The 22512-nt window shown below is 41.6% G+C and overlaps 1 long non-coding RNA gene across 4 annotated transcripts; it reads left to right on the top strand.

The window, feature by feature from the left end:
- Window positions 1-5432: 5432 nt before the first annotated feature.
- LOC127301561 (uncharacterized) lies at window positions 5433-21023 on the top strand. Of its 4 annotated transcripts, none has more exons than XR_007852212.1 (4): window positions 5433-6604; window positions 6677-17563; window positions 17903-18038; window positions 20503-21023. It is a non-coding gene; the product is annotated as an uncharacterized lncRNA (long non-coding RNA). The 4 variants fall into 4 exon arrangements; XR_007852213.1 differs by lacking the exon at window positions 20503-21023 and having other exon boundaries at window positions 6677-10510; window positions 10846-17563; window positions 17903-18110; XR_007852211.1 differs by lacking the exon at window positions 20503-21023 and having other exon boundaries at window positions 6677-10999; window positions 11087-17563; window positions 17903-18110.
- Window positions 21024-22512: the final 1489 nt, after the last annotated feature.

Genomic DNA, 22512 nt, shown 5'->3' with positions numbered 1-22512 from the left:
GCTTTGACTGGATTTTGTGTTCTCTTCGCGTGGCTACTGTCGTGTCAATTCCGCACGACTCGTGTGAACGTGGTGAAGTATTCTAGAGGCACCGGGCCCCACTGCTGCTTCCAATTTGGCCTCCTCCCGTCCTCCGCATCTTTTACCTCGCGGACCCAGGCTTGGTCCGGCGCCGACCATGGAGAGGAGGGACAGGAGGAGGCGGTGGCCTCCAGCTCCTCCGACGACCCACCCACCTGCCGCGGCTCCCCGCTCCCCTCCTCCAAGCGTTTCAAGCCGCTTCCCCGCTCGCGTCCCTCCTCCACCTCGCGGTCGCCGCCCCGCTGCTCACCACCCTGCGATTATCGTGGATCCTGGCTCCTGCGGCGCGTGGGTACCTGATTCCCGGGCTCCTGGCCCGCGCTGTGCAGAACTAGAGCTCCGGCAGCAAGGCCACCTGCGTGCCTCCCCTACGGCCGTGCTGCCGTGCGCCGACGTGTGGGATCTCATCGACCGCCCGTCCCAGCCGCGGCTGCACGAGCGGATGGTCCACTCCTCGGCGGAGTCCCTGGGGGCGCTCAAGGAGCGTGCACGTGAAGAGCTCCTGGCCGGCGACGGCGCCGCCGCGCTGACGCGGTTCCAGGCGCAGAGCTCCCTCCTCTGGCAGTGCATCACCCGTGCCCGACGTCTGTCGCCGGAGCAGGAGACGACGTGTCGCGTCGCCATAAACAGCCACGCACGGCCCCAGCCGCCGCAGCATCCTCCAGCAGACGAGAGAGCCTCTCCTCGCTCCCCTCCCTTAAAGCTAGAGCCTGGCGGCAATGAGCTAGAGGCACCACCTGAGCACCGGACGGAGGAGGTCAGCCGGTCGAGGATTCGATGCGCGGGTATGCCCATCCACCTTTGCTCCCTCCTTTCCATGACCACCCTTGGTTGGTTCATCCCATCCCCTTCCTTCACCCTGCGTCTCACCTCTTTCTCTGGCAGCAGCGGCAAACGACGCAAGGACAGGGACGGTCGCGTTGACAACAGGACCGGCGGCGACGCCAGTGGTTTTCCAGTTTGGTGCGCATGTACTCCCTCCTCCACTCTATGCCTCTCCCCTCCCCTCTGCTTCTGTCAATTTCAGGCAGCACCGATGCTGCAGGGGTGAGGAGTAATTGGTTCCCTTCTCGAACATAGCTACCTAGGTCTTGGACATCAGATTTCCATCGCGTTGTATATAACCCCTGGCCTTGGTGCGTCGTGATGGAGTTCTACGACACTGCCGACAATGGGGTTGGTGGAGCAGCCACGCTTGGCTGTTGATTTTCTAGGCTGAGGAGGCAGGCAAGGTATCCGTGGTAGTATCCATCTAGGGTCCATGTGGAGAGCAGGGCTTCACGATGACACAGACGTCTAGGAGCACTGGAGGCAACAAGAATAATCGATTTGAGAGGTTTCATGGAGTTGCTCTGCTGCAATTTTTTAACAGTTTGGACAGATAGGTTTGGTTCAGCCACAATTTTTTTATTTCCTTGACTGATTGGTTTGGATGTTTATGTGGTTCCCCTAATGCTATTACTCTAAATTAAACAGGTAAGGACCCATTTTCTTTACAAGAAAATTGCAGGAGTATATCATTAGTATAGAAACTATAATTTCTTGCATGGTTGGACCATGAGAGCCTAGAATAATGTAGCTTCTATACAATAATAGTTTTGGAAAAGAAAGATATATATACAACGGTAAATGTACTATTTGATACACGCTTCTTCAATTATAGCTAAAAGTTGCATAATTCTAGAAAATAGATCTACTTAAGTGATGTAGACCATTTTAAAAATAATAAAACCATTACTCAATGCAGTTGTTATCTTTTTTCTACGTATCTCATATTAACCACTTGAATCTGTGTTTGCCCATTTTATCGGATGTCCCCGAAGGGACAATCCGTGTTTGCCCATTGACTGATGATGTATTGTATTACACTGATTTATCAAAAACATTCTAGATGGTATATACTTATGTTTGTGTTTGCATGCGTTCTTTTCCATCTCTTGCTGTTGGAGTTCCGTCATGACTGTAAGATGGTATATTAATGCCAAGAAAATTATGTTAAGAGTGGTTAGTGGTCAATTCATATTAGAGTGGTTAGTGATGTATCAGGATAGCATAAAATCCATACATTGATCGGTCAGCTGCCAAGAACTCTCAGGATCTCTCAGGCTTCAGTAGCCTAAGATTGTAGATCACTAGAAAGAGTAGAAACTCAATGCTATTATGTCTTGGCCATTCCTGTTTCTTTATACTCATTGTACTAGATACCTAGGCCATGTTAGAGACCATCGAAGAGCTGCCATGTGACCTCTATCCTCTTCTGCAATCTTCTGGTTGAGGTAAAAATGCCCTAATGCTCACACTTTAGAAACATTGTTTCCATGTGTGATCTTTATATAGTACATATTAGAGGAAGGTGGAAACAGGGTGCTCAAAATAAATCTGTTTATTCCTATATTTCTCTCTTTGAATGTGATTTCCTTTTGCAGCCCATTCACTTTTCGTTGCTCTTTCTCCTGGTAGGAGACTTGTGAGTGCTACTGCGAGTGGAAATGTAGTGGCTGGGAGAGAGTCATGAGGTGATTTTGTGGACTCCTAACGCTGCACAATCCGTCTAATGGACACCCCTTGCTCACCTTGTGACTCCCCTTATTGTCTCCAACCACCTCTGTATTGTAGATATAGGTTTAATTTTGTAGTAACATAGTTAATCTTGTCTTTCTGTAATATAAGATTTTTTTTGTCCAACAAGAGTGAAAAAGTGGCATGAACAATCTTCCGTATTTTAGCCCGACAGAAGAAGGAGTAACTAATGTGTTGTTCTTTGCAGAATCATCTTCCTGATATATATTCAGAACTCCAAGCCATATATATTCCTGACACATGAACTTACAGGTTTGATTACTGAACTTTACAAGTTTCGACTGTGCTGAGCTTCTTTGCTTGCAATTCTTTAGCCTTCAGTAATTGATCTCAACTCTGCGGTTGCTATTATTTCAAGATAACAACTTGAGGCTGAAGGCCAACAATAGACACATGAGACATTTCGATTTTTCAACACTTTGGCATCTGTACATCAGTGAATTCTTGATCTGGACAAATAACAATGTAATTTATTCTCCTTCAGCTTTTCTCAATCAGCTAATACTATGCAAATGATGCTAAATTAATTTTGTTGTTGACGTTTGGCAGGCAATTCTGCAACATGCGTGGGCAGGAACGTTAATAGTTCTGACCTGAACCTTTACCGACCCTCTCTGGTCATCCAACAAGTACGTGAAGGAAATCTACGGAGCCCCAAGAGATCCCAGGTTGTGGAACCAAGCTCATGGCCTTGGTGCAGTTCCCGCAATGTGTGGTGCAGTGCAGATGAGAACAGAGCCACCTAACTTATGATCCCATGCTTCTCTTCAAACCTAGAGTGGTACGGGTAGTTGTTAACCGGATCCCTGAGCACGGGATATTCCTCTTGGGCCACCTCTTTATCAAACTTTAAAGCTGAAGTCCATGACCTCATATTTTTTAATGGTCCATATATAATTACTGTATCATATTCTTTTGTGGGTTGGCATTCTCTTGCAGCAGAGGTGTTGTCTTGGTAAATGTAGTCGTATGGTGATATCCTATTGTCGTGAACAGCTAGGATCCTAGCTTACTATAGATTGTAGTTGTGTGAACATTTCTATTTTGTCATTGACATTGTAATCATGATTCATGCATTACCTTCTACTCTGTTTGAAATACTTCTTGCTATTGTCATATCTTTTCCTGAATTGGAGATCGGGATTGGTATTTTTACTCCCAACAAAATTATCTGATCCATGCGTAAATATTGTCCATGCACAGCTAAACATGGTATGATACCTTTCATATTGTTAAATCTTACATGTAAGGTAACAATGCTAGCTGAAATGTGCATCTTTTAGGATTTCTTCAGTATTATAATTCTAACAGTTAGGAAACTCCCCCAAGTATGGGGTACAGTTTTAACATTATAAGAACAGAAGCAATGCAAGTCTCAGTAAAAACATATGAATGTACTCCAACCAATGGCTAACTGATGTGACTCAAGCAGAAGAATGCCACACAACTATTGTCATCAGCAGTAGAACAGCCCTGACCTAATATCAGGGTCATCAGCGGTAGAACAGCCCCGACCTTTTCTCAGGGTGTAAGAGCGAAGGTGATTTTTCCGCACCTCCTGTCCTTGCGGTTGGAGATTGTTGTGTCTTCATCTTTCCTCATGTCCCTGAAGATGGGTTATTCCTTTCAGATATGTCTTCAACTCTTAATCTTTCCTCCTGTCCCTGAACATGGGTTATTCCTCTCGGACCATCTCGAGAGTGAGCATTCAGTGTATGTTGATATTACTATTTAGGTTCATGCAATACAAAAAAGCTTCAGTAGTTTTTAGTTTATAATAACGTAGTTGTTCTTTCCTTCATACAGTAAGAATTTGTTTGTCCAACAAGGTTAAAAAATACATTGACAAACTCCACATATTTTAGTCTGAGAGGACAACATATATAGATGGAGCATTGTCTGAAATTTTGTTCTTGATTCCTTCAAGGTATTGGTTCTTCTCTATTTGCATGGGCATGGAAAACCCAGATCAACCAACCATTTATTTGGTACTATCTTTTGCGTCCATGTTCTATTATTTCTAATTTTGTATCAACCAAAGGACTGGGCTAAAAATCTACATCGTTGATTGTTCTCTTGCGTGGGAGTGCATCTGTGTTTTGTGACAATAGCTTTCTTTATATAATTTTACTCTTCAACTCCCACTATGTTCTGCCCAGTCAAGTTGTTTCTGAATCTCTATCTCCTACAGGTTTGTCCTTGGCATCTCACATTTGCATCATTTAAATAACTGGTGAAAGTATTGTCCAATACAAAAAAAAATAGAAGTTGTTTTTACGGAATAGGGTTTTCCCCTTCTTTTCCAAGTGAATTTCTGCCACATCCTAGAACAGTTTGGTCATGACAGGGCAAAGACAGGCATACAACTTAACTTCTCTTCGACCTAATTTCTTTTGCGACACCTTAGAAAGACGAATATTTGTATTTTTTTCGTAATACAACCCCACTTGTCTTTCTTTTTTCTTCAAGAACTTGCGAGCTTCTCTTAGAAACTGATGAATTCATGTACTGGTTTGTTGCTTAATTGTGTGACATGTGAAGTCTCAAATCTAAATGGAAACAAGACATAGAGCTGAGTCTTTCTGGCCCGCTTATTTACCAGTTATTGTGTGAGTACCAGTTATTATTACCAGACTTAATTTTTGTGTGAGTACGAATTATTCTTACAAGAGTTAATTTTTGTGTCTTTCTGATGCCCGCTTAATTACTTCATTCTTAGGATCAACTTTTTATGCACGTAATCGTATCAAATTTCGTTATCAACCACCTTGAAACCCATTATTTAAACAACAAAATATTCATTACTTCTATCAATTTAAGTGTGGTAATAAAATTATTAACACCACCGTATTGAACGATCGGCGCGGCGTGCTGCCGCGCTCATTCCTGCTAGTATATATCTACTATATTAAAGGGCAACCAACTTCTTTTTTCTCATAATTTTGGTTCTTTTTTGGGATTAACAGCTGGTTGACACGTACCTGATTTTGTGGTTAATTTCCACTGACATTTTCTTGTGTACACTTGAGGCATCCTCTTGCATTTTTGTTTTTACTTTCACTTGTTCTGATCTGGGCTTTCTTTTGTTATGGGTGGATGTACCATTTTAGTGGACTGCTTTGACTCTTTCTAGACAGATCCTCCATGCGTACAGCCCCTCGATTCTCCCCGTGCTCTCTCTTTCCTCCACCGCCCCATCGTATCCAGGCCAGGGCTGGTGCCCTCCGCCCCATCTCTTCTTCCTCCTTCGGCGGCCCTCCGGCGGGGTACGTCACCGTCGCCTTCTTCTGGGTTGCCTCCCGGCTTGATCTGCTTGGCGGGGAGGATGCGGCGCTTCTGAGCGGCTCAGCGGAGCTTGGGGATGCCGGCACCCATAGCGATTTCCGGACGGAGAAGGCCAGCAGCCGGTCGAGAACCTCCACCCTTCCCCCAGCCTGAGCCCCCTACCTCGGCATGTTCCCCGCCCTGATCTCCTCTGTCGATCTCCCATGTGGCCGCCACTCCCTCAGCGGTGGTTGATTTCGAGGGAAACAACGCGATGTGTAGGAGGCCAAAGATGGTGCGGTCACGCTGGCAAACGAGGCTACTAGGATTGCCTCGGGGGTCGCACACAAGAGCGGAACGGCATGGCATCGTGGAGGATTCGGCGGAGGAGACCGATACGGTGACGTGCCGTCGTGCAGCAACATGGGAGGAGGTCAGAGGTGGCTGGAATCGTGGTGAAGGCGTCGGCATTTTGTTCGTGAAACAGAGAGAGGCTAAAGTCTCCGCGCCTCTAGCCCACAGAGCCGCACTCCCGCGTTTAGCGGCGATGGATTACGGGCGCTCGACGCCGGCAACTCAAGGGTACAAGCAGAGGCGATGATGATCTTAGGTTGCAGCGATGGGGGTTACACGCATGCGACGGCGATGACGAAAGGCACAGGAAGCATCGTCTGAGTAGGTGAGTCTGTTCCCCTTAGCTCCTCTCGCCTCTCTTTTTTTTATAAACGTCTTCTCTCCTCTCTCTGAATAGGTGTGTGGTGGCGCATGGCCCTTGGGCGAGTTGCTGCTTGCTGGTCGACCGTGGAGTATGGAAACAACGCATGTAGTTTAAGAACTAGCCTAATCTCTTTTTCCATGTGCAGCGACCACAGCTTCAGGTTCAGACAATATTCACGACAGTCCTGTAGCTTGGATTGGAGCGACCAATTTGTCATACAGAAGTGCAAAGGATGGAAATAAGCATACTGCATCTTATGTTATATTGGCAGCATCTCGGCTTTATACTTAATCTCTTCAATTAGTGTTATGTTAGGTTTCCATAATGCCGCAAAAAGAAAAGAAAGAGGGTCTGCTGCCATGCATGCCAGGCTATTAGATTGTTAGAATATTCCTCTCAACAAAAAAATTGATGCAAATATTTCATGGTTAATTTAATCTGCACGTCCAAGATGGATTCATTTTTCATTTTGGGGCTGAATACTGGAACGTGTATAGTGCCGGAAACCATCAGCCTTTTAGCTCCAAGCCCTCTTTACAAAATATATGCAAATTCAGTAAAGTGGACAATCTAACTCAGGCTTTTGAAAACAGTAACTGGCCTAGATCCGGTTTCTCGACCTTCTCACATGCTTATTCCATAAAATGGTGTTCAGTTTCTTGAATTCACTTGCTCTCAATAATTCAGTGTACATAGTACATATACTGTCTGTAATGCTACAGTACTTATGATGTCAAGCTTGTGTTACAGATCGTCTAGACTTTGTTACTTGATTGGATAGTTGAATGCAGATTCATATATGTTATTTGATTTATGTCAAACTATCATGAAGTACTATTATGACAACCACCAGTATATGCCCTTTTCCCGGACTTGACAGTTTGATGCTCTGCTGCATCCTGTTGTAATATCAAGTCTCCCCCTCTGCTTTTGACATGTTGGATTTTTATCAGCAAAAAACAGGTTTCTAAAAATGTGTTTACCATCAAATAAAGAACTGTTGAAATGGCTCTTCTAACAAACATTCTTGTTTATTGTATGTTGGTTAGATATTCTGTCAATGAAGAACCAACAAAGCCTGGGGCATGTTACATTGGTACCCAATAACCATTAGATTACATCGCACCGGATACATGACTTCAATGAAAAGATGCTAAGGCATAGTATTTGCAGGTCATTAATTCAATCTTATTTCTCAAGTAAATGAGAGAAGCATTTCCTCTTTTGTCTTCCTTTTTTAACTTACGTAGTCACAAATTCATTGAAGTTGGCATCATTCACTGCCTTCTCTGTCCAGAAATAAGCTGGAGCCAAATATTTCACTAAATAGGAACATATTGATCAGTGTTTCCATCTTAAAATTGTTTTTTCCCAAATTTAACTGTAGTAAAGTATTAATTTTATGTGGCTCCCCAAAAGGAAACTTAGTAACCAGTCACAAATTATAGATAGACATACATGTGAATCATCCCGACTGTACACCTTCAGGACTTGGATTTTTCTTTTGCTGCGAACACTCAGGCTTCGGCTTAAGGATGCGCTTACTAATTTGCATCGACAACAGGTTATTCTAGCGGTAGATTAGTTGAGTTCATATTTTTCGACTTAGGATTTGCAGCGCACCAAGAGATGCTATCGTCAGCATTCATCTCCTTCACACAATTTCTTAACGAAGTACATGAAGGTGTTTGCTTCCTTAAAATGTTGGTGTGTTCCTTTTGTTCGGTTACACTTTCTGTTGATCAACTAGCACATTCAGCTAACATTGTGTTCCAAGGTATTCTTACAGAACGTTGGCTTGCCGCGTGCCCAGTTATTTGTTGGTCTTCAGTTAGCTTTAGCCGTCATGGTTGCTTTTGCTTTGACAAACTCCTGGCTACTACTCAGTTAAAGGGGTGAGGTTAGTAACATTGGATAATGGAACGTCTCCATAAAAGATAGGGCATCTTTGTTATTTACTTGAAGTTTTTATCAGGGTGCTTTAGCAGAAAGCTACGTTTTTCTTTTTATTATGATTTTATGAGCCTATCGCGTGGGGTGAGGCTTCCTCTGGTTAGTAATGCTAAACAATGGGAAGCCTCAGTGTAAATACAAGTTATAATGCATCTTTCTTATTTATTTGAAGCTCCATTAGTGTGCTTTAGCAAACGCAACATTTTACTTTCTATTATGGTTTTTTGAGCCACTCCCATAGTGCTGTGACTTTTGTACAACCATTGTACCTTTTGTTTTTTGTTTATGGACTAGCCATTTTGATAGGCATCGCACGTTTTGTGCAAAGTTAGTTTTTCAACCTCAGTTTGTAGGTTGCATATTCTGTTTCTTTTAAAATAATTATAACTGAGTTATGTATTTTCATTTTATTTTTATACACCACAAATTATTTTGTATTACAACAATATGAAACAGAGATAACAACTGAATCAACCCCATTTGCTATTTCACTTGCAAGATACCTACACTCTGTTGGTGCAGAGATGTATGGAGCATTTTGGTGTTCCCATTACAATGAGCAAAAACTGGTACAAACTCTTTCATCTTCCTAATTTCATTGCTTATGTGCTGAGCAAAATCTCCCAAAACGAAGTTGAACATGGAAGGTTCTGGTGTATGTTGCTCGAATATGGGAGTCTAAGGATCGGCAAACAAAGCAGATTTTGTATGAGCTAGACTTTATTGTTCACGAGTTACTGTTTTATGATCTGAAACATTATGTTGAACTGTCTTGCTCCATGCACGCCATCTCCTATGTTGTTTTTCTTCTTTTTTTTGTCCCTGGTTATTTTAGAACGTTACCTTCCTGGACGAAGATAAACTGATTCTTCTATTTTAGAATTTCCTTCCTTTGTATGATTTGTTTGACCTTGCGACTCCACAACAGTGAGTAATTTCCGTCTGTACTGATTATAAGTATGCATAATCTTCGTAACTATACTTTACTTGCATTTTGTATTAAAGATCAATGGATGCTCCTATATCTGAACTTTACTTTTTGCATAAAAAATATTTGTTATGCCACCACACTTAAACTCATATTTCTTGCAATATATAAAATATTTTACCTTGTAACCTCACCAAGTAATAATTTTCATGCAAACCAATTCGTGAATTTACATGATCTCCTGAATTATATTTTGCATACGCTTTCTACAAGCCAGCATGGAAACCTCCTGAACTATCTTTTGCATCGTTTTATATTAATCGGAGTGGATGATCCCAGAAAATAATAATTTTCGTATGTACTAATTCATAAGGAATGTGTAGGCCTTGTGAACTGTGTTTGCATACGCTTTATATCAGTCATATTGGATGAGGAGTCTTTATTTACTAATCTATCAATTAGTATATTGCACTAAATTATATATCATATACATTGTCTCCCGTATAATTTCTTTCTTTCTTTATGTTCGATAATCTTAAAATGGTGATACCATGCCCTGTAACACACCTCCCTTGTGAGTTGTGACCTTGTAAAACTATCCTTCTTTGCAATGAAATGAAACGCAATGTCTTTGCGTTTTCTCAAAAAAAAAAGATAATCTTAAAATGGTTCAGGAAAGTGGATAAGGTATTTGAATGTTCTTGTTCTTTTTTTCTTTTTTAGACAGTTAATATTAGAAAGATGCTTCCTAGCTATTTAGATGAGTTTCTGAAGTCAATTACTTATTCCGCATTGTGAACACAATTTATTCCTTAGATTGACGTGGAGGTTCAGCAAAAAGTTACGCAAGGTCCCCACGCAGATGTTTCCCAAGGCTAAAATACAGTTTCATACACAGTTTTTGGTAGGTTCAAGAAGCTCAATCAATGGAAGGAAACTGTTATATGATGTGTACATTTTTTTTATAGCTGCAGGCTGTGATTGAGGTACAGCACAATCTTTTCGCATACTTGGCAATGTTGCTTCTCCACTTTCCTAGGATTCAGCTATGTTGTTGTGTCGTTGTGTCTCAGGATGCAAATATAGAGAGTAAGAACACTTCCAGGTCATGATAGGATAACAACTACAAATTTGTGAGATCCAAAGTACATCAACTACTTATTCAGCTAGCATTCAGTTAACTTGCGTGTTAGTATTCAGTTAGCTTAAATTCAATTGCCATCAGATACATATTAGTGCATTATTTGGTTATTATTCAGATAACACACACCTTACACTTTTATCTTCGAGCCATATCTAAATATAATCATTTAGCCTACAGTTTGTGCCTGATCATTCGTTTGCCCGGCTGCTGCTTTGTTGGTGTCTCTTCTGTGCTTACTCCTTCGCCTGCCGCTCGGGATGCTGCTTCTTCATTTGTTGCTTTGTCTGATGTGGATGCTCACGGGCGAGATATTCCGCCTGGCAAGCAGACGGTCGGCTGTTCTGAATGTACTCTTTTTTCTGCATGATTCAGTGACTCTGCTTTTTTCTCTTGACTTTGTTTAGTGACTTCGATGCAGATCATTTGGAGCATGTCCTTCTTCTTGGCGCCTTTGATTTATTCGTCAAGGAAAGATCAGGGACAATACTAAATAAACAGTGATAAGACTTATGTCTTCCTGTTAAGGAGTTTGTGGAGCGGGAGTTATCCCCGACTTGAAAACATCACAATATGGTATCAACGTGAAGCAACTACTCAAAGCTAGCCTTAAAGGGGGATATTTCTCATGAAATAAACTCATTTGTGTACATATTCTAGGCAACACAGGTGATGATTCTAAGGAGAAAAATATAAAAAAAATTAAACGCTAATTGGTTTTGTTGCTATCCAAATCCAAAAGTATTCAAGTATCGTAGAGTTTCTTATTTCTCTTTAAATTTGTGTTCCTAATATCATCTCTTTTTGATACTGCCAGTCACACATCATAATTGTAGGCAATATCTTGCCGGCGCGAGTGTCGCCGCGCCACTCTTTCCTATAAAAGCAAGGGGGGAAACAGAGTTGGAGCATACTTGCCAAAGACTGTAATCTCTCATGACAGTTCTATGTTGCCATCTCAAGAATAACATCAAGGAAATTAAGGTTTAAAAATACTTGCAGTAGCTGAAAACGGTGGGCCAACTAAGGGCCGGACCTAGCCAAAAGTTTTTGTGGGGGTCACTCAGTTGAGTGGGGGTATTTGTGATACAATTACACTGTTTTTGAATTTTTCCATTGAAGTATGAAGAAATTTCACTAAAATTAAAATTTTGAGTGGGCGACAAGGGCATTATATTTCAAGAGGTGCTTGCCACCTATAATGATTGCTACTTCGTTCTTATTTGCCTTTTGTCTCCTAGCCGTGCTTACAACTTTGAAATTGCTATTTCTCTTTCAGCAACAAGAACATTAGCCTGAAGCTAGACCTACCATTCTCTATCATCTATGATCTATGCATGTAAAAGTAATTTTAGTTATCCTGCCTACATTTATCTTTATGCAAGTAATATCAATTATTGAAAGGATAGCTGATATCAATGTATAAGGTCAATTATATGCCTAAGCTTCTATATATGTACAATATTTTAAACCTGTTAGTACACCAGAGAAGGATAAAGCTAGCAAGGAGAAGTTACAGAAAATTAAGGATATTTTAAATGAGTAAGGGTACCTTATAGTATGCTAAGCATAACACATGGTTTCACATACCAGATTATATAAACATGTGTGCATATTTCTGAAACAATTATTCTATTATTATGGACTATGTACTCATCTAAATGCGTGTTCATGTCGAACCATGATCACTTTAGAGCTACTTCAATGAACCAGCTGCTATTGTTTGTATTATCTTATGGGTGGCTCTGGTTTCAACCATCTTAAAACCCACTATTTAAACAAGAAAATATGCATTACTTCTATCAATTTAAATGATCTTATAATTATTACAACCATTATATTACAAAGTCTGCGCGGCGTGCCGACGCGCCCATCCATGCTAGTACTATATTAAAGGGCAACTAACATCATTTTTCTCATAATTTTGAGCCTTTTAAGGAGTTAACCTCGTGGGGACACGTGTTGTTTCACATGGTTTGTTTTGAGCTGGTTATCTTCTGTGTAGCATTTGGTGCTCAGTAACATTTTTGGCTTCAGTAGTTCAGTGATGGATTGGCTTGGTGTTTTCTCATAGTGTGGGCGTAGCCATTATTTAGTTGGGACAAAGTGGGCACGATCTATCTGGTGTTGCTGCCACACCGCTTTGACTGTTTTTTATCCTATCTCTGCCTCTGGAACTCACCCGAAAACTCAGTCTCCTCTTTCTTCCCCAATTTTCTTCACGCACGGCGAGTCCCCGCCGATCCCCCGATGAGCTTCTCCGGCGAACCGCCGCCGTGGTCCACCCTCGGCGCGCCTACTGTGCTCCCCTGCCCCACTTTGCTGCCCTGCTCCTCCTCCACCACGCGAACCATCAAGCTCCGGAGGGCTATCGCCGCCGCGCGCCCGGAGGGCTGCTGCCGCCATGACCCGGTGGCGAGGCAGAGTAGACGTCGGGGCGAAGCTCCGAAGATCGTATTTTTCAAGATTCGGGCGCGCTGTAGGAGGTCGAGCGGCGGGCGGATATCTGGAGGGCAGAGATGGGATGCATTATTCAAAAGAGGAGGAGGTGGAGGCCAAAGCGGAAAATCGCTTCCTGGACCTCTTCCACCATTCTCTGGTGCGGCGCCAACAAGGTCGTCCTCGACAGTCGTGATCCCGACAGGGCAGCAGTTGCCTCCTCCCTCGGACTGTTCTCGACGCCCTTCATGTGCATATGGCCGCACTCTGCTGGGAACCCGGTTCAACGTACGTTGTTTCTCCGCTTTCTTGTTGTTTACTTCTTTTCCCTATAGTGATTTGCTGATGTTGCTTGTAGTCAGAGCGATGTACCTCGGGGCCGGGTCGCCGCCTGCAGGAGTGGTGCATGTCGGATTGTCGGGTAGACGTACCACCAGGATGGGGTTGAGGGGCTGCTGGAGGCGGTTGACTTGGAGGGAGAAACGAGCAATGGTTTGCGGCTTAAGTCATCGCTGTGGTGTATGCTCTACCCCCCTGAACTAACTCAGTTAGGTTTTGTCAGAAGTGGATGCAATCCAGCAGGGGTTTGGAGTCCCACAAGCAGGGTCTCGGAAGCGGTCCAGAAAGGACTGACCAATGAGGACAGCCAAAATGATATAGTAGGAGGCTATTTATGGAAGGTGCTTCGCTAAATTCGATGTTCCAACCTACTGTAATACTACTTTCCAGTGTGGTTGTGATATGATGCATTCCACACAAACCAGCTTTTTTTTTTGGAAACCAGTTTCCTCCGACTGGAGCCACCATGCCATTCCACACAAACATCTGAAGCTGGAGTGTGTCAAGTCCTCTGCGGTGCAAAGCAGGATGTGTCACTGTGGATGTCCCCAATTGGACAGCAAGTAAGAGGATGTCAAAATATGGCAACCCTGTAGCACATATTTCAGTTTTTAGTGTTAGCTAGATTAAACCTTAAGTGTGCAATTTGATCTGCTCAGTTCCCTACATTAAATACCTTTGATATATGGATGATTTATAAGTGCCCATCATTTACCTGTTTTGAGCATGTATTAGAGGTATATTTTCTTTCGAAGACCAGTCCTGAGGGTATGTTACTACTTTGTTAGATGCTTTTTACTGAGCAGAGTAGACGTTAATTTCAGGGAAGTCTAATGGTAGATATTTTATGTTTGTTAACAAAAAAAAACTTGCATAGAGAGGGGCACACACTACCATCAAATTAGTTTTCTTCAGATCGACCTCATTGGACGGATATATTATGTGTGAAATTTGGCACTTTGGTGGTGGATAGTCTATCACCATAGTCTTATTTTCTTTTCTTACCTTGGCAAGCTAAAGATTATTTTTCCTTTGAGACAAACATTAAATTTTGAGGCATCCATGATCTGGCCCTGTGCTTCGAGCTCACGAGCTTGTGGTGTTCGAATGTTGGTGCCCGACAGTCTACAGAGCCGCTAATGAACTACCAGGACATATCTGCCAGTAATACAGGAGCGTGATGTTAGTACTGGATTGTGTGGCCTTCAAAGTTTCCTCTATAATGTCTCCACAAAGGATTATAGATGTTGACTATTTTTTTAAACTGAGGTAAATCAATCCCCTTCTAAGTTCTTCTCTACTTTCCTTCTTCCCGTAGCAATTTCTGTACATTTATGTATTTCAAGTGTGTAGATAATTTGTGTTTTTTTCCTTCTTCCACTATTTCTAATCATATATGAGTCCCTGTTAAAAAAAAAAGATCTGCAATAAGTGCCATTTTCGATCTCTTCTGCTCTATCCATGTGATTGCAGCAGGTAGATCCATGGTCCTGAATGTTAGCTTATTCCTTAATGGCCATACACCAAACTTCTCCGATTTTGTTATTTTAGCTTTCTTCGTCAACAATTAGGTTACTTTATATTTCTGAATTGTGATCAGATCTTTGTAATACATGGGACTGTACAATTTTCTAGCAAATATTATTTTCTCTTTGTACCCATTTAATGCTAGAGAGTTACTTCCTGGAGGGTTTCTTCCAAATTGATTGTTAAAATTTTCACATTAAGAACTCATTGACCTATTTTTCTGAACATTAAATTGCTGTCATCTTTCCACTGATGTTTTGAAGCTTATAGGTATTTCTCCTGCAAGTTTGTCTTACTTTTCTATAGAAAACCTCCATATTATGTTCACCTTCCGGTTCAGAAGTTGCCCGTCCATAGTTCAGCACACCCTCCTGGCCCCACTCTGCCGCGGTGACCAATTATTATGTGTCATGTTAAGTTGTTGCCACTGGAAGAACAAGCAAATATGATTATTTCCTAACTGTGATAATTGCATGTGTAAGTCCTTTGTTTAATTCTAAATAAGATTCTTCAGTTGCTAATTTCTTTTAGGATAAATCCCACAAACCGGACATATCCATTGTGTCTGGTTAAGAAAAGACTGGGAGCATATGATTTGTTCTGTTTATTGGATGTTGAATATGAAACTCTCAAACCTTCGTGGATCTTGCTGCCTGTAGGAACATTCCATGTTTTCTCAGCTAAAATATAGCCAGTGGCACATAAGAGGTTAGATTTTGTTTTTACTTGAATTTATGTTCGCTTTGTAATCCCAATTTTTCTTTCTAATTGGCATCTGATAGTGTGCGTACGGTTCGATGTAGGTATAATGTTGACATTTGCAAATGCACTGCTAGAAAATTTAACAAAATATATGTGAAATATGCCAATGATTCTCTATTCGCAGGTTAGGCACTCATGATGCATACTCATGTGGTTTATTATGCCTTCAAAGAGCCTCCGTGAAACCTGGTCTGTTAGATGCATATTAGAGAATACCAGAGATAATTGTTTTGTTGCAATTGATTTCTATCTGGTGTTCTGCCTTTGTTTAGATTCCTTTTGTGTGCTGGTAGTGTGATTTCTGCGGACTACTCAGATGTTCCTTCTGTTGGTGGATACAATTACTAGATTGCATATGTTCGGTTTGTGAGCTGACTAAATATTTACTTTCAGATTTTTTGACAGTATGAACACATCAGCGTGTATGCTCTTATGCCAATTCATATCTTCACTGATTTGTATTACTAAGAGTGGAGAAGCTACATCATCCAGTGTGTATCAGCCTGCCAATGGCTTCCCCGAATTAAACACTTTCAGTGGTACTATTACAGTTTGTAGTTTGAGGATATAAACTGAGCAGGTAATCCTTTAGTTCAGCCTTGCTTTAGTGAATATTTATCATATTACAGTTATAAATCCTTGCGTTCCAGCTGATCAGAGCATATATAGGTATGAAGGTGTACATCGACATTACTATGTAAACTCAGTTCCTCCATTAGTAGAATTTATTACTTTCTTATAAGAGATAATAGGCAATATTATGTACGATTTCTCAACCTGATGAGCTACTTTAAGGTGTTTACATACAAAATGATACATGCCATGTCAAATCTTCCGAGAAATTGTAACTTAGCTATAATTTAGTTCGACCTTCATATTTTATCTATGATATATTTATTTTCAAAAATGTGTTCTAATGATTAATTCCCTAAAAATTATCTCTATGATTTGCACTTTAACAAGTCAAAGGGAAGTCGGGAACCGTCGAAGGCCCTATTGATATTCAGCAGTTCAGTACAAGGCCTGTTTGAATCAAAGGATTGAACAGAGAGTGGATGATTGAAATACTTAGAATATTTTCTGATGGGAGTTGTTTGATTTATCACTTATTTTCCCACGGGATTTATCACACATTTATTAAATGAATTCCATTTACTCAAAACCTATTTGAAATAATATAATACTTATCCTATGGCTCAATAGAATAACTAATTTAGTCATGTCTAATTTCAGTGGGAGTGACATTGCAATTATACCTTTGGCACATTTTTGGAATATTCAAAAGCGGGTCCCATGGTTGCATAAAATTGATACAAACAATGTTCTGTTCATGTTTTGAGTATTGATCACGTGTGCTTATGTTGGCAGCAGTGTACAGTCTATATAATAATTACTAATAATAGCATGCATATTGTCTTATACCAGTAAAATATTTATTATCATGGTGACTAGCTTTATTTAGACGTGCTGACCACACTAGGTAGTCCTCAAGTTCTAATTTTCATTCTCACTGACAAACCATTCTCCCACATTCCGGTATTTGAAAATGCATTATGATACAACTTTCAACCGTGGGCCCACAACCAAGTCCTAACATACTTCAACTTTATAGATCTGTTGTTTCAAATTAACATGAAATAATTAATAATTTTTGGGCTACATTTCTCCTTCATTTTGTTGCATGCTTACTAAACATTGCAATTATGCCTACGGTACATCATTTTGTTTCAGCAGATCCTCTACATAAAATGATCGCTCCCCAGAAGAATCATGTGAGGAAGTTTGACAAGATAGAACAAAATTGACCTTGGCGGAAAAAGGAGTTGATCATGTAATTCGCCAATCGATAAATTTATGCTTCGGTGAACAAACAAATCTACCAGTTCGCTCTTTCGTTTGTTGGTCCTATCTTTGTTTTCAAGTGCTGCTATTGGGTTGTATACTAGATTAATTTGAGTATGCATATCTTTTATTTTTTTACCTGTCATGCCAAATATGATTAATTACCATATACCAACATGTTGGCCAAGAGCCCATTTCAAACCTTCAAGACTGAGTGTATTTTGCTTTAGTAGTGATGTCGTAGGTTTGCATGTACTATTTGAAGCAACAATTCTCCTTGGCCTATGCATAATAAGAACTAACGATTTGAAATCAATTTTTTTTACAGGAACAAGACCATCCTCCAACAACAAATTTCAGGTTTGTGCAAATGGTAGCTGCAGAAGTTCAGTGCTGAAACTACATATAGACGCTACTATGTCACACGGACTGCTGCACTTCAAGCCACGGAAGCTCAGATCACAGTACGCCTATGTTATATGCACTTTTCACTAGAAAATACTTCCACGTTATACTATAACCAGTGATTTCTTCTCTACTTCGTGTTGAACTGAATGAATATTATACTGAAGACAACTCTTCGTCTCTTCTACCTTTATATCATCCCTAATCAGTTTCTTCAGTAATAAGACAGTTTTTATGCAGTTGATTTTTTACTCTGCCTTTCTAATTTATGTTTATAGCATGCACATAACAGAACTCAATTACAATTCAGAATGTCGAACTCAGTGAACTTCTCAGCACAGATAAAATTCACATTCACTACGCGAACTTGTAGTAAATACTGGAAAAAAAGAGCAACATACCAGGAGAGATCTACTTCACCAGCATGAATGGTTGCTCCCGTTCTCCCCCTCAGTCCGCCCTCCATGGCTTTGTATCCACCACGGCCTACCACTGCTGACTAATTCCTCTGCATCTAGGAGCTCATCCTAGGTCGATGACGCCCAAGTGCGGGATCTCGGCCGGCCGCAAGACTCCATCCCTGCAGGAGCCAAGGAACGAGGAACTCTTCCTCCTTTTCACGGCTTACCTTTTTTCATTTATTTTTCTGGATCTCTGGTTGCAGGAGTCATCCTCCTCTCACTGGCACTTTTTGTCTTCTCTGGCTGGTTTGGCCGCTGGTGGTGAAGCCACTCACAGTTTCAGAAAAAAATACAAGATAAAGAGTATTACAGAAATAGTGAAAAGAATAGTCAGAATGGTGGGCCCAATATTACAGAGCTAGCACATCTAGCCAAACCACCATATATATATATTTCAGTGCTATCATTTACTGTTAGTCTTTCCTAGAACAGACTACTGTTGTGCAGCAGCTATACAGAGCAATTCATCTAAAAAAACCTATACAGAGCAATCTTATCAATAATGCACTCTGCAATAAACACACACCAGCACAACCGGCCAATCCATTTCGTATAAAAGAAGCCGTCTTCTTCGCTTCTCAATATCATCGGGCAATGCATATGTGTTTGCAAATTAAGATATGAGACCGACATCACTACTTTTATTCTGCTTATTAGTAAAAAATACCGTTCAATCTCAACATACAATTCAATCTGAACACAAAAACATGTCTCCCGTCAGTATAAATACAAGCACACGATTAGCAAAGATGCCTAATCCCAGACTAAAATGCAACACCAATTATTATTACCAGACTACATTTCTGGCTCTGATGCCCACTTATTTACTTGATCTTAATGATCAAATTTTTATGCACCTAATTTCAGTATATGTTTTATCCAACTTCATTGCCAACCATCTTAAAACCTACTGTTTAAACAAGAAAACATTAATTACTTCCATCAATTCAAGTACCGTTTCAAAAATATTGCAATCGTCATATCAGTCGGCGCGGCGTGCCTCCGCGCCCATCCATTGCTAGTATTTTCAAGGGCGGAGCTAGAACTCAAATTACCCTGATGCACAACTAGCTATAGCGAAAAAATTGGGCTGTTGGATCGTGGCTCGGTGTGGTTCATCCGATTGGGTTATTAGAAAAAGTTACTGCTACACACGTTTTGTCTCTAACATCACTGACAACTTAACCCCGCTGTGTGGTTTGCCCGTGCAATGGTTACTGGGCAAAAGCTCATCTGGTGAAAAAAGATCTACCCTTGGTCTCTCTTCCATCTCCCAGGTCTTTGCTCCCCAACACTTCTCCATCTCCATTCCCCTCCATTTTTCTCTATCCCCACTCCCGCAACCGTGCGCGTTGCGTCATCCCCATCCCCGCTTCTTACCGGCCTCCCCGGCGCTGTCGCTCGCCAACGCAGCTCATGCGCCCTCTCCCCATTCGATTCCCCCTCGGAAGCATTAGTCCCCCACCTCCAATTGCCGCCACACGCGAACCCTAGCCTCTCATGTCTTCCAGCACCGGCAACGACGCCCCAGGCATCCCTCGCCATCTCCTGATCCTCTGCCACCCTCATCGTCATCCTACACCGTCCTTCTCCTGCTTCCCCCGGCCATCCCTGCTCCAGCGGCTGTCCATCTATGAGAAGGATGGCGACAATATGTTCCTCCAGACGTGCCTCCTTAGCCGTGACAAGGTGAAGGGCTCCTGCTGTTGATGGTCGTCCTCCTTCTGCCGACAAAGCACTCCAGTAGCGCATCCTCCCTTGATCTCACGGCGATTTTCTCTCTCGCTGATTGGATGTTGCCAAAAAAAATTTATGTGTGTGTGTGCCGAGGACCCTAGCTAGCTTGGAATGATGATGGTACATCCCGATCCAAAGAAAGGTGTGCTGCGATTGATCAATTATTTTTCCTTTATTATTTTGTATCTTTTTTGGTATATGATGGCATCACATTATTCAGAGATAGATGGGAGAATGTACATGATGGAGAACTATGACATCCGTGGCAAATATGATCGAAATTTAGAATATTTTAGTGTGATTGTTTGTTCCCTTGATTTTTCAGATTCAAGAACTTTGCTACCACGGCAATGGAGTACGGCAGCCAGCGAGCGCAAGGGCATATGCACACTTCTTAAACTGTAATTCTGGTGAGCTAGCAGCTCGCTGAGGACCTCCAGTTGTACAAGGAAAATTTGAGTACATAAGCTTCAATCTATAACTGATCGAGAAAGAAGAAGCAAAATCATACTGGAGGGTGCAGCAGCGCTCTATTACTCACAGAAGTGAGCAGGCAACAATTGGGTCATTGCTTCAACTAGCTGGCCGGTCTCTGCCCATAGGGGATAGTGCAAAATTTCGGAGAAACTGTCGATTGATCAAGGTGTCCTACCGTCGGCACCACGCTAGCAGGCCAGCTGGTGTGAATACAGCCTATGACAGTGCGACGGCCATGGATGGGATGATTAAGACCGACGATGGAGAGTGGGAGGCAGCCTGCGGCCAATGCAACAGGAGCGGTGGCCGGCAGCCGCGTAAGCTGCAGCCTGTTGGCAGGTTTAAGACGTTTTTTTTTTTCTTTTCGAAATGGGGGAATACCCCGGCTTCGGCATCATGACGATGCACACGGCCATTTATTAAGAAAATGTTTAAAAAAGTAGTGTTTACAACTCACGCATGACCGACAATTGATACAAGAATCAACCATCGAAAACAGGACATACTACGACTACAACTCAACATAGCCTTCTAGTATGCCGCCAACCAGCCTGGCACAAGATGTCATGAGCGACCATCAGGAGCCGTGTGCATCCAGAAGCCATGGTATCCCGCAATCCTTCCGGGGACAGTAGAGCCCAAAGCTGGACCCAATGAGAGACCATGTGAATAACCTGCAAGAAGTGAAAAGATGTTTTTTTGTTAAAAATTATATCATTTCTGACCCTCCAAATAGACCAGCATAAAGCAGAAACCCCAATCCGGATAAAAGCCTTAGATTGTCTATCTACTCCATTTAACCAATTACCAAACATATTGGTAACATTAGTGGGAGGTGGAAGATCATAAGTGAAATTAACTGTACGCCATAAAAGCTTAGCTAACGGACATTCAATAAAAAGATGTTGAATGGTCTCCTGTTCCCCACAGAAGACACATTTTGTACACCCATTCCAATGACGTTTAGCTAGATTATCCTTGGTTAACAAAACTTTATTACTCATGAACCACATGAAAATCTTAATCTTAAGTGGTATTTTAACCTTCCATAAATATTTTCGCAAAAAAGGTGTATGGTCACTCATGAGATCCTCGTACATGGACTTGACAGTAAACACTTTGTTAGAAGTCAGATTCCAAGTAAAACGATCTTCCTCGTCATTCAAAGTAACCATCATGAGTTTCCGACATAATTGTAACCATGAATTCCATTTACTACCATTCAACACTCTTCGAAACGTAATATTCAACGGTGTTTGGGCAAGAACTTGTGCAACAGTGACATTTTTATGATGGGCAATGTTATACAAAGCAGGATATTGTTGAGCCAAAGGAGTATTTCCCAACCAAATATCTTCCGAGAAGCGGATACCCATACCATTACCCACTTTGAAAGAACCCTTTGAAAAAAACTCATGTTTTACCTCCATCAATCCTTTCCAAAAAGGAGAATCAGTAGGTTTGGCTTCGACCTGTGATAACGTTTTGTGTGCCAGATATTTATTATGTAGTAATTCTTGCCACACCCCATCTTCGTTAAGAAGTTTAAAGAGCCATTTGCTCAATAAGCATCTGTTCTTGATTTCAAGTACCTCAATACCTAAACCCCCCTGGTCTTTAGGTCGGCACACAATATTCCATTTTGTAAGGCGGTATTTCTTTTTGTTTTCATCCAACTGCCAAAAGAATCTGGATCTATAGAAGTCCGAACGTTTCCTCACCCCAACAGGTATTCGTAGGAAGGACAACATAAACATCGGTAAGCTAGTTAATACTGAATTAATAAGAACTAACCTATCACCATATGATAGTAACTTCCCTTTCCAGCATCCTAATTTACACTCAAACCGTGTTTCAA

This window comes from Lolium perenne, chromosome 5 (genome assembly GCF_019359855.2).
Source record: "Lolium perenne isolate Kyuss_39 chromosome 5, Kyuss_2.0, whole genome shotgun sequence".
Taxonomy (NCBI): domain Eukaryota; kingdom Viridiplantae; phylum Streptophyta; class Magnoliopsida; order Poales; family Poaceae; genus Lolium; species Lolium perenne.
The sequence above is the reverse complement of the archived record's forward strand: the minus strand, read 5'-3'. Positions and strand labels throughout refer to the sequence as shown.